Raw genomic sequence first — 13,635 nt, forward strand, 5'->3', positions numbered from 1 at the left:
ACAAATCAGGATTGATTAATGTGTTACATAGTCTTATCCTTACCTTTTGTAAAGTAATGTAGAAATCCAAAGGCCAATAATAAAGTACATGCTTTAAAGTTGCATTTGTTAAGAGAAAAAAATATGTTTTTCTCAATTCACATACCCAATATGGTGTTCGGCAGCTATATTGGCATTTATGCCAGCCAACAAATCTCATACTGACTCGGGATGAGATAAGATGTCCACAACATCTGAAGGACACACGTTAAGGAAGGCTGATCTACGTCATATAAATACGATTAGCCATCAGAATACCATATAAGGTAATGAAGTTTCTTGCTTCCTTAATAACACAAGTCTGTTTAAACAATTGTCTGTCATTCGGTTCACCATCACCACCTTCCCTGTTCCAGTGTTTTGCTCGTGCTCTGGAGATTTCCTGCCTTTGTTCTTGAAAATGACAAACTTTTTTTTCCTGCCGTGGAAAAAGTTGCATGTGCGTCTTGGACAGAACTGAGCTGCTGACACATTCATCAAATTAATTGCATTAGCCAAACACAAGGATATAGTGACACTTACTATGAAGCAGGGGCTATGAAAGCAGCAACCACAAAGTTAAGATTCCTCCTTGAGCCCAAATCTGTGATTAAAACTTAATTCTTTTTCAGACAGAGATCTAGGGCAGCACTTTATTGTATGAGAGGGGATCTAGATTAGTTACTGGATTGCATAAAAAGTAGCACACTTCTAGTACAAATAGCTAACTGTTTAAAGTTTTAAGACATTTTTAGCAGTTCCAAACATATTCATGGTTACTCACATAAGTAATGTTGTGGAGGTGGGGGTGGCAATTGTGCTGCTTTTAACAGTACCCAGCATACTTCATTGGACACTATTATTCTGTCTAAAACTCAGGTTCCCTGGAGAATTTGTTAAACCTTTACTCAGGAAATCACCTGCATCAAATTCCTAGATAACGGAAGTCAAACTTACCACATCACATTGCCACTGTCATGTCTTTTCCCTTGCCGTTGCGGAGCTGGGATGGGCATAGCCTGCCCATGATTCATCAAGCCAACAGGCCACCAGTTGCACACCCTTTTCCTAGATAATGAATGTGACAAAATACAGTTGTCTACAAGCAATCCTAGATTTAAAAACTCTGGCTTGCATTGGAGAGAATGGGCATACTTGGAGTAAAAACATGTTTTAGATCAGGGGTAACAAACTCAATTTCATAAACACCCCCAACGAAATAAAACTCCAGGACTAGAAGTTCCTCAAAGTTCCAATCCATTTTGGCAACATCTGGGGAAACCTGAATATGAAAGCTTCTGGATTTTCTCCACCCAAATGAAAGTTCAAATCCCTGCCCAGAACCAACATGTCCATCACATGATCCAATCAGGCACCATCCAAAGTTGAAGATGCCTCCCTGACACTTCCTCGCAGCTGCTGGGCACAACGGCCTTGACTTTGAAGAAAGAATGTTATTTAGACTACTACATATCACCTACTCCATATAATCCCCCCTCCTGTTTTCCCACAGTAGAAAATGTGGCAGGTCTGAATTCAAAAAGGCAAAAGATGGCTTCCAGGCCTGACACTTGCCTTGTGATCAAGCACCTCTTTTTCTAGTAGTTTGTTTTGCTAGCTCTCTGTCAGTGAATACAGAGATTGGGAGGTGCGTTCAGTTCCCCTGGCTCTGTTTTTGGCTGTGTTGGGCTCCTGCAGTCTCTTGCCAGCAAAAACGGAGCTTGGGGGGGGGGGGTGCACACCATCCACCAGCCTCTGTATTTGGTCACGATAGTCTCTGCGCATGTCCTCCCTGAGCTCCATTTTTTCTGTTAGAGCCCCCGGAAGCAGTTCCTCCGCTGTTTCCAGGGCAATCCCAACACACCAGATCTAAGTACCTAATGGGCCAGATTCGGCTCATGTGCCTTGAGTTTGACATCCCTGGTTTAAGTTGTACTTATGGAATAGTGTCTCAAATGTCCATTAGTAATAAAGTGTGTGTATATATACACATACACATATACACACATATAAAATACATACATACACATATATAATCATTTTTTTTATATATATATAAAGAATATGTGTGTATACTCTATTTTTAAAAACATTTTACACACACACACACACACACACACACACACACACACACACACATGATGGCATATATAATACCTCTGCCTCCTATTTTAGAATTATTTAGACCAGTGGTGGTGGTAAATCTATGGCACGGGTGCCACAGGTGGCATGTGGAGCCATATCTGCTGGCACGCGAGCCATTGCTCTTGCTCAGCTCCAACATGCATGTGTGTGCCAGCCAACTGATTTTTGCCTCACACAGAGGCTCTGGGAGATGCTTTCAGAGAGCCTCCAGGAGGATGGGGGATGTCATTTTTACCCTCCCCCAGCTCCAGGGAAGCCTTTGGAGCCTGGGGATGACTAAACACAAGCCTACTGGGTGTACCAGAAGTTGGGAAACAAGCCATTTTCAGCATCCAGAGGGCCTTTGGGGAGCAGGGGAAGCTGTTTTTGTCCTCCCCAAGCATTGAATTATGGGTCTGGGCGCTTGCACATGCATGATAGCATGCACCCACGCTCTTTCGGCACCCGAGGAAAAAAAGGTTTGCCATCACTGATTTAGACTGTCATAAACTGTGCATGTTATAAAAAATCAGTATTTAAGGAAACATATAGACACACAAACTGTGCAGACTTGGTATAATGAGTAGATATCCTCCTGGGGAGGCGACCCTATGCCATTCAGGAAGGCATGGGCAAAAGCTGGTATGCCCAGAACTGTCGTTCCACCAGTGAAAACAGAGCTCGTAGGCTCGTTCCGGTAGAACAGCGGGTGGGTGGGCTGGGTGGGCAGGCCTCTCGCAGCACAGCGTGATGGGTGGGAGCAGGCGGTGGAGAGAAAAGCTGCCGCGTGGGGTGAATGGCAGCGAGTGGGTGGTGATGGGGCCAATGGCGGCGGACAGTGGCGAGAGGGCACTTACCTATTTGCGTTTTTACGGATTCCTTTCGCTTCTGTGCATGCGCAGAAGCTGAATCCCATGCGGCGGTGTGCTCCCAGCCCGTTCCAGTAGGGCCAGGAATGGTGTCCTGCCCCTGCATTCAGGCATCTAAAGGTGATAATTATAACCAACATTTTGAATTGTATTTGGGAATTCAAAATTTGATTATCACTTTTAGAGGATTGGGTGGCATGGGGCCAGGTTGGGTTTTTTTTTATGGGACCACATCTCCTGGACTGGAGGATATCTGCCCATTATGCCAAGTCTGAAGGGTCTACATCTGTATACCTGGAATGTGGGGATGTGATGGCTCAGTGGCATCATAGACATACATAAAATAGAAATGGTTAGAAGCTGACGTGACAGCTAACTTTGGACCGATTTTAATAGATTTTGATGCCTTAAAATTGCTATATGGATAACATGGGACTTTTCATTTACGATAGCAAAAACCTATTACGATAGCTCTTCATTGCCATATGTTTAAATATTCCCCGCACGTAGATACACATCCATTTTATGAGCATTAATAGTTGTCCAGCCTTCTCTCAAATTCTGTCTCCATTATTCAGAGAATTGTTAAAATAAACAAAATGTCTATTTTCAAGAATTTAGAAGCATATGATCCTGCTGCAATGTGTTCCTACCACAAATTTATGAAGAGGAAATTCCTAAAGCCCAACTTTCCACCCCAGCATGCTTTATCTTTCTTAGTGTCAGAATGCGGTTATAGTTATAAACAAGCATTCTACCCTGAACTTTAATGGAGTGAGAGTTAATGAGAAAGCAATTGTCAAGATATTTTTATAGCAAATAATGTGTGCTTTTCATCAGGTTAGGCTATCTTAGTATCTACAGGGTACATTCCAAAAGTAATGCAATTATTTTTTTGTAAAGTAATTTATTGAACAGATTTGCACAAACACTTAAAATTCTTCAAAGTACTGTCCTTGGGCCTCTACACATTTTTTTCAGCGACTCTGCCATGACCGGTACGCGCCCTGGAAGGCACCTTCGGGGACCTATTGCAAGGTCTTCGTCACAGCTGATCTTCTCCGGAGAGGGGTGGCATACACAGCTAATAAATTATTATTATTATTATTATTATTATTATTATTATTATTATTATTATTATTATGTCTTCTATGGATGAAAAACGCACCTTGCCACAATGCACTACGAGTCCGCGAATTCCTGGCCAAACACCAGGTGCCAGCGCTGTCCCATCCACCCCCTACAGTCTTGACGTCACCCCAGCAGACTTCTTTTTGTTCCCTCAGATTAAGGCAGCCCTGAAAGGAACCCATAGAAGAGATCCAATCAGCCATGACGAAGATCTTGCGAGAGGTCCCTGAAGACGCCTTCCAGCGCGTGAACTGGTCATGGCAGAGTCACTGGAAAAAATGTGTAGAGGCCCAAGGACAATACTTTGAAGAATTTTAAGTGTTTTTGTAAATCTGTTCAATAAATTACTTTTTTAAAAAATTGCATTACTTTTGGAACGCACCCTGTATTAGGGTTTCAGCCTTCAGTGCAGATACAGAAAGCAAGACAACATCTCAACTTCACTAGATAGCTGGCCTCTATTTAACGTTGTTGGATCGTGTACCTTTCCCCAAATCCTTTCTACCTTTTGTCCATTACAGACACTAACAATGAACTAAAGGCTACTAACTAAATAATTGACTCTTGTACAGGTGGACAGTTTAGGGCTGAGTGTTGTGCAAGGGCAGAATTTGGGATAATTGAGAATACCATTCTTAATCAATTCATAACAAAAAAAAAGCCCTACATGGCATAGGAACAGATTATCTCTGAGACCACCTTCTGTTGCACAAATCCCAGCGTCCGGTTAGGTCCCAGAGAGTTGGTCTCCTCAATGTCCCATCAGCCAGACAATGCCAGCTGGCGGGGCCAGGGGAGGAGCTTTCCCTGTGGGAGCCCCGGCCCTCTGGAATCAAATCCCCCCAGAGATTTGCACTGCCCCCACCCTCCTTGCCTTCCATAAGAATTTGAAAACACATTTATGTCACCAGGCTTGGGGTCCTTAGACCCCAGCCTTTGCCCAATGAATGTATTTGGTGTTATAGTATGTATTTCTTTCTTTGATTTTAAATGTTTTGTTTTTATGAAAATTTTAAATTAATTATTCTATTAATTGGCCTAGAAATTTATTTATTTATTTTATTTATTTATTGGATTTGTATGCCGCCCCTCTCCGAAGACTCGGAGCGGCTCACAACAATAAAACAGTACAAATCCAACGGATTAAAACAATTTAAAAATCCTTAATATAAAAAACAATCAAACATCTCATATAAACCATACATAAAACAGAAATGGCCCAGGGGAATCAATTTCCCCATGCCTGACGACAGAGATGGGTTTTAAGAAGTTTACAAAAGGCAAGGAGGGTGGGGGCAATCCTAATCTCTGGGGGGAGGTGATTCCAGAGGTCGGGGCTACCACAGAGAAGGCTCTTCCCCTGGGTTCCGCCAGACAACATTGTTTCATCGATGGGATCCGGATAAGGCCAACTCTGTGGGACCTAACTGGTCACTGGGATTCGTGCAGCAGAAGGCAGTCCCGGAGATATTCTGGTCCGATGCCATGAAGGGCTTTATAGGTCATAACCAACACTTTGAATTGTGACCAGAAACTGATTGGCAATGCAGACTGCGGAGTGTTGGTGTAACATGGGCATACCTAGGGAAGCCCATGATTGCTCTCGCAGCTGTATTCTGCACGATGTAAAGTTTCTTCAGAGGTAGCCCCATGTAGAGAGCATTACAGCAGTCGAACCTCGAGGTGATGAGAAATGCTTTATTTATAGTATTTTTACTAAAATGTTGTAAGCCGCCCCGAGTCCACAGAGAGGGGGGCATATAAGTCCAAATAATAATAATAATAATAATAATAATAATAATAATAATAATAATAATAATAATAAATTAATAAGCCTATAATATTTATTAAATGTATACACCACCCCTATTACCCATGAGGCAACTCTGAACAGATATTGATTTATAAATGGTGATTAGAATACATTAAATTTTTATAGTCAAAACTATAGAGTAGCAGAGAAAAAAGAACTGGCATATCCACCAGAAAATCTGTTTTGACATTAACATGCTAGATTTCTATACCACTAGAATTATGGTTAATTTTAAAAAGATGTTATTTTGCACCTCTGCTACTTTTTAGGAAGAAATAGGTTGTTCAATCAATAGTAGAAAACATTCTGATTAAAATGCAACATATAGCCTTTAAGAGGAATATCATCACTTGGATCTACAGTACTAACCAGTGTGGCAATCTAAGAGTGTCATGCAAACTTGGGGCTGGTTATTGTTATTATTATTTATTAGATTTGTATGCCGCCAACTCCCCTCTGGTTGGTGGGTTGAAGACTTTCCCTCTGACTTAAGTTTTTGAATTGTTCTTTTAAACTCTGTTTTAATTCCGGCCTTTAATTTTGTTTTTAATTATGACCTATATGATTTTATTGTTTTAATTCTAAATTGCCCAGAATCACACAAGTATGATGAGCAATATAGGAATTGAATAAATAAATAAAAATAGTAAATAAATAAATTTGATTGTGCATTATAGTAGATCCCTATGGGAGGAAGCTGTTTCACCTATTTATTTATTCTGGAATATGAGCACATAAAATGGCATTTGTTAATTCAAAAAGCAGATTCTGCATCTGTGGGAAAACATTAGGATAAAGAAGAATTGCTTTGAAATGTCCATTGGCTTTGTCATTATAATTACATATCAAAAGTTTGGAAAGTAACTAAAACAATAGAAAAGTACCTTTAATTCTTTTTCTAGCCAATTTGAAATATTATTTTAATTTTCCATAATTTATTTATTGCATTTATATTTTTATAATGTAAGTAAAAGTAGTTTACAAAATATTTTTTTAAAAATGAATAAAATAAGGAAACAATATAAAAGAAAAAAGTGCAACCATGTCCTGGTTGGCCCAGCATACTAACCACTAATCATATAGGTTTGATTAACACAACATCTTAAGCTATGCAGCCAGTATGGTGAGAGATTTCCCTTATCATAATCTCTGCTGCCCCCATTTCTCTCTGCACTGTAATCAAAACATAGCCAATAACTATGTTCTTATGCTCCAGAACTAAAGAGCAAGATAGATCAACCTGAAATGTTAGAAGCTATCCAATTTGGCAAATTCTTCATACAATTCCAGAGAAGGCATGTTTGTTTTTTAAAAGGTCAGTGTGCTTTTAAACTGCAATTAATTTTCTAAATCCTTCCAGAAAAAATAGGAGTATCTCAAATCTTAAAGAGATACATTTGACTATTTTGTTTTTAAAAACCCTTGGGTTTTATATGTATATAACCCAACTTAAAGCCCTTCATGACACCGGACCAGATTATCTCAGGGACCGCCTTCTGCTGCACGAATCCCAGTGACCAGTTAGGTCCCACAGAGTGGGTCTTCTCCGGGTCCCGTCAACTACTAAACAATGCCGCTTGGTGGGACCCAGGGGAAGAGCCTTCTCTGTGGCGGCCCCGGCCCTCTGGAACCAACTCCCCCCAGAGATTAGAATTGCCCCCACCCTCCTTGCCTTTCGTAAGCTACTTAAAACCCACCTGTGCCGTCAGGCAGGGGGAACTGAGATACTCTTTCCCCCTAGGCCTTTACAATTTTATGCATGGTATGTCTGAATCTATGTTTGTTTTTTACTTCAATGGGTTTTTAATTGTTATTACTATTGGATTATTGTGTATACAGTGATCCCCCGATTATCGCGAGGGTTCCGTTCCAAGACCCCTCGCGATAATCAATTTTTCGGGATGTAGTGGTGTGGAAGTAAAAACACCATCTGCGCATGTGCGCCCCTTTTTCCATGCCCGCACATGCGCAGATGGTGGAGTTTGCGTGTGGGTGGCGGGGAAGACCCAGGGAAGGTTCCTTCGGCCGCCCAACAGCTGATCTGCTCCGCAGCGCGGCAGCAGCGAGGAGCCGAAGATGGGGTTTCCCCGTTGCCCAGGCAACGGGGAAACCCCATCTTCGGCTCCTCGCTGCTGCCGCGCTGTGGAGCAGATCAGCTGTTGGGCGGCTGAAAGAACCTTCCCTGGGTCTTCCCGCTGCCCAGGCAAAGGGGAAACCCCAAGATAGCTTGCCGCTTGCCCATTCACCCGCCCCGCCCGGCTGCTCGCTTGCCCGTTCACCCGCCCGCCCGGCCGCTCCGCTTGCCCGTTCGCCTGCCCGCCCGGCTGCTCGCTTGCCCGTTCACCCGCCCGCCTGGCCGCTCTGCTTGCCCGTTCACCCACCCGCCCGGCCGCTCTGCTTGCCCGTTCGCCCGCCTGCCCGGCTGCTCACTTGCCCATTCACTCGCCCGCCCGGCTGCTCGCTTGCCCGTTCACCTGCCCGCCCGGCCGCTCCGCTTGCCCGTTCACCCGCCCGCCCGGCTGCTCGCTTGCCCGTTCACCTGCCCGCCCGGCCGCTCCGCTTGCCCGTTCGCCCGCCCGCCCGGCTGCTCGCTTGCCTGTTCACCCCGCCCGCCCGGCCGCTCCGCTTCCCTGTTCACCCGCCCGCCCGGCTGCTCGCTTGCCGCTCGAGAGCAAGAGGGGGAGAGATAGAGAAAGGGAGAGAAGGAAAGAAAGAGATGAGAGAGGGAGGAAGAGAGTGTGAGAGAGGAAGAAGCAAGATAGAGAAAGAGAGAGAGAAAGAAAGATGAGAAAGGAAGGGAGTGATGTCATTGGGTGGAAAAATCACGATATAGCGTTTCGCAAAGATCGAGATCGCGAAACTCGGGGGATCACTGTACTGTTCTATTATTGTTGTTAGCTGCCCCAGTCTCTGGAGAGGGGCGGCATACAAATCCAATCAATCAATCAATCAACTTCCCCTTTCTCCCAATACACTTCCTTTCTGAAAGTTATGTCGTTTGTTCTGTAGTTCTTGAAAAATCCCTGTGCCTGTATTTCCCCCCATTTTTGACAGATTACAGGCAGTAATTATAAACTTAGTATTCTATATTTCATTGCAATGAATGAAATTTAATTGGTAGATTGAGATCAAGGTTGTGAGTAACTTAGCATTATATATTAGTAACTGATACATAAAAAGAAATGTTTTATGATTCATTTCAGTGCCATGCTGATTCTCAAAGTTGTCATTTCCGTATACTCAGCTTGTCCCTCGTTATCATCTCCAAGTAAAATTACTACTCAGCTTCCAACTGAAAAACTATCAACTGTTTTTATGCCTGATTATTTGAGTTGCCTTGCTAGGGCTGCATTTGTATTAAATGGCACTGATGCCAAATCAGATGGGAAAACTTGCAAAATGCCTTTCTAGCTTTTGGGGAAATTATCATGCAAATGGCATAAAGGTGAAAAATAGCTTGACAGAGATATGACATAATATAAATAATTTCTGAAGCAAGGTAGTAAAAAGAAATGGGGAGGGGTATTTTAATAAAATGTCAATTTATATTTTCGGTTTCATCAGTTCATCAAACAGTGGACAATAAAGTACATTTTATTTAGTAGTCATGATAAATTAAGGCAATCATGACCTGCGTTTCACTATCAAAACTATCCAAAATAGCTATTTTCTTAAAATATGTTACATTATGTTACGATCCTTCACCATAAAAATAACCCAGAATACATGCATAGTCGGATGAGATTAAAACAATTTTACTATTTGTTTCCTAATATATAAAATTTCTATATAAAATAGAATTTGGCAAGTTTTAAAGTAGCATCATATTTATGATCTGCTAGGAACGTGCTTAAAATTGGAATTATTATAAGCAACACATTTCAATGGAAAATTCTCAGGAGAACAGCTTATACCCCTTGTTTTAACTGCTTTTTCATGATGGGGCAAATGAACGGATCAATACAGTGTTTTCCTTGCAGTAAGGCTGAAGGTAGAATGCTAAAATGACCTAAAGTGAAACCTTGCAATATTTTGCAATATCTACACTAGTGATAGTGGACCTTTTCCCCCCTCGGGTGCTGAAAGACCGTACGTGTGCACTACTACACATGTGCAACTGCCCACACCCATAATTGAATGCCTGGGGAAGGCAAAAACAGCTTCCCCTGCCCCCCCGGAGGCACTCTGGTGGCTGGAAACAGCAGGCTCCCTAACTTCTGCTGGGCCCAGTAGGCTCGTGTTTCTCCCTTCCCAGGACCCAAAGGCTTCCCTGGAGCCGGAGAGGGTAAAAATGCCTTCCCCCATTCCTCTGGAGGGTCTCTGGAAGCCAAAAACACCTTCCCATAGCCACTATGTGAGCCAAAAATCAGCTGGATGGCATACACATGCATATTGGAGCTGAGCTAGGCCATGGTTCATGTGCCAGCAGATATGGTTCTGCATGCCATCTGTGGCACCTGTGCTATAGGTTTGCCATCACTGATCTAAACCAGTATTTTTCAACCAGTGTGCCGTGGCACACTATTGTGCCGTGACACATGGACACGTGTGCCGTGGGGAAGTTAAACATGGGTCCCCAAACTACGGCTTGCATGCCAGATACAGTGCACTTATCCGGCCCACCGCCAGCCGCCTCCATCTGAACATAAACATTCCCCTCATAATCCCTCCAGCTATCAGCAACAGGAAGAATGGCAGCACAGGAAACACTCACTGACCAATCACCTTCTAGGATTCATCCCGACTACTAGCGATGAACCAATAGCAGGCCGCCTCTCATTCACACCCAGCAAGGTCCCCACTCAGGCTGCCGCAGACTTGTCATTGTGTGGCCGCGGCGAGTAGTTGAACCTGCTACTCCTCCCCATGGTCCCGATTTCTAATCCTGGTCAGGACTGGAGGTAAATGTTGCCACCACTAGATGAAACCTCAGCCTCAGCTGGTTATGTCTCTCCTTATGGTGTATATAGATATTTGACCTTTTTCTTTTTATAAGAGGCCCCCGCAGAGGGTGATATACAATGCATCACAATGTGTTAGAGTGTCATTTTGTGTCATCTTGGTTGGTGGTGTGCCTCAGGATTTTGTAAATGTAAAAAATGTGCTGCTGTTCAAAAAAGGTTGAAAATCACTGATCTAAACGATTAGTTAGGGTGGACACTTTGTTTAGGATCTCTTCTCAAAGCAAAAGGATTTTCTCCCAGCATGTCAATGTCTCTTATTTCCTGTTAGCAGCAATATTTTCTTTACTTTATTTTCTAATATTTTCTTTACTTTACTTAAAATTAAAGCTCTTTATTTTGGTTCCAGACTTGTTTCTTATTCCCACGTGTAAAAGTTAGTCAGATCTTAATTATCAAATTTTGTGCCTCTAAGAAAAAAAAAATTGTGGCCTCAAAGTGAAAGGCAGAAATGTCAATTTACCAAGGGAAATTCTGGTATGCATGTTTGTGCAGTATGTGACACCTTGGCTTTGTCCTAGCAAATGCAAATTATATAGAAGCTCCCAGTCCAGGAAGGGGGGGGGGGGTCTTAAGAATGAGAACCATATAGACTCATGAGCTAGATTCCATAACATATTTGAACTGAGTTCACCAGGATCTGGAGGCCTAGAAAACAATACCCAAACAATGCATACCTTAGCTTGTTCTAACATGTCTTTTGGTCTGCTAGACCAGTGTTTCCCAACCTTTTTTGAGCCGCGGTACATTATTCATATTTTCAAAATCCTGGGGAACACTGAATGGGGGGGGCGCCCAGGGGGAGGGCTAAAGAAAAGTTTGGACAACAAAAAATACAGTATCTCTTCCTCCATTTTGCTCTATTTCTCCCTCCCTCTTTCTCTCCCTTCCTTCCCCTCTTTCTCTCCATCCCTCTTTCTTTCTTTTTCCTCTCTTTTTCCTCTCTTTCTCTCTCCCTCCTTCCCTCCCTCTATGTCTTTCTCTTTCCCTTGTTCTCTCTGGCTATCTCTCTTTCATTCTCTCTCTTTTTCTCTCTCTCTTTCTCTGTCTCTCTTGCTATCTCTTTCTCTCTCTCTCTCTCTGTCTCTCTGTCTCTCTCTCTCTCTGTCTCTCTTGCTATGTCTCTCTTTCTCTCTCTTTCTCTGTCTCTCTCTCTCTCTCTCTCTGCCTCTCTTTCTCTGTCTCTCTTTCTCTGTCTCTCTTGCTATCTCTCTTTCTTTCTCTCTCTGTCTCTCTTGCTATCTTTCTTTCTTTCTCTCTCTCTCTCTTTCTACCACGCCGACAACAGCGGCATCAGGCAGTAGCCAAGGGTGGCGGCAGAGCGGCTGACTGCGAGCGGGAGTCCTGACGGCGGCAGCTGGACGTGCTGCTGGATGCCGTATATGCTGGTGCTGCGCTGGGCATGGGCGTGGGGCTGGCACCTCCGGCCCAGCCAGTGAGCCAGTGCCATCCCCGCAGTGCCAGCATGTAGGTCTCCAGCAGCACGTCCAACCGCCACCGTCAGTGCCTCCACCCTGGAGTTCCCTCTCACCGCCGCCATCTCCCCGTGACTGCCTGGGGCCACTGCAGCCGGCACCCTCCCGCTCCCACCACCAGTGCCCTCCCGCCGGGCCCCAAAGGACGCTTGCCGCTGACGTCAGGGAAGCTCCAGCTGGGCGGGGCGCTGCCGGTGCCTCCGACCTGGAGCTCCCACTCGCAGCTGTCCCCCGGCTACTGCCCGATGCCGCTGTTTTCGGTGCTCTCCTGCTGGGCCCCAAAGAAGGAAGGCAGGAAAAAGGAGGCGCGAAGAATGAAGCTCTCCTTTTTCCCACCTTCCTTCTTTGGGGCTGGAGCTTCCCTAGGAGCTTCGCGACACACCTGACCGTGTCTCACGGCACAGTAGTGTGCCGCAGCACATCAGTTGGGAAACGCTGTGCTAGACATACAGTACATCAGAAGGTGCTTAGTAAAGTCTACCACTTTGGCTCTAGTATAATGAGTTTTTCATCAGATTTTTAAAAAGTTTTGTGGTAACATTAAATAGCCCAGGATAATCACATAGAAATCATTTTGCTTCATAAATTTCTTGAGAATAATAGGTGTAGTATTTGAAAGCACTCTACTGCAGAAAGGGGTGATACTGTAAAGTAATGTGAACTCAGTGATGGGCTCCTACGAGAACGGTCAGGAACGCAGTTCCGGTAGCAAAATTTAGAGCTTCACCCCAGAGCACCCAATTTGCATTGAAAGATGTTGAAACAAAATGCATAAGCCACGCCCACAGTGTGGTAGTAAAAATTTTGGAAGCCCATCACTGTGTGAAGTCCTGTTACACTAAAATGATCGTTTCTAGTTATTTTTATTTAAATAATGGCATGACCAGATCATTTTAATCCTATGATGAGTAGTTTTATGAGAGATGGTCTCAAAAAGGGTAAATTTAAATTAAACTGTTATCATTAAATGATAACTTAATGATAACAGTTTATTGGAAGAACACTTTTTTACTATTATACATTATTATCTGAGCCCAGCAGGAAGAAATAAAATCGACTACATCTGATGAATATTTTGCTCAATGTTATAAAGAGAATCTTACAATAATAGATTTGAGGCTTCTTTACACTTTTGTTTTCATAAACGTGTAAAATATGTAAAATATCTGGAGAGTTGAAAATATTTATCATCCATAAAGCAGCCATGTAAGTCTCCATAAGCATATTTTTCCATGTGTATAGAG

The sequence above is a fragment of the Erythrolamprus reginae genome, chromosome 4 (genome assembly GCF_031021105.1).
Source record: "Erythrolamprus reginae isolate rEryReg1 chromosome 4, rEryReg1.hap1, whole genome shotgun sequence".
Taxonomy (NCBI): Eukaryota; Metazoa; Chordata; class Lepidosauria; order Squamata; family Dipsadidae; genus Erythrolamprus; species Erythrolamprus reginae.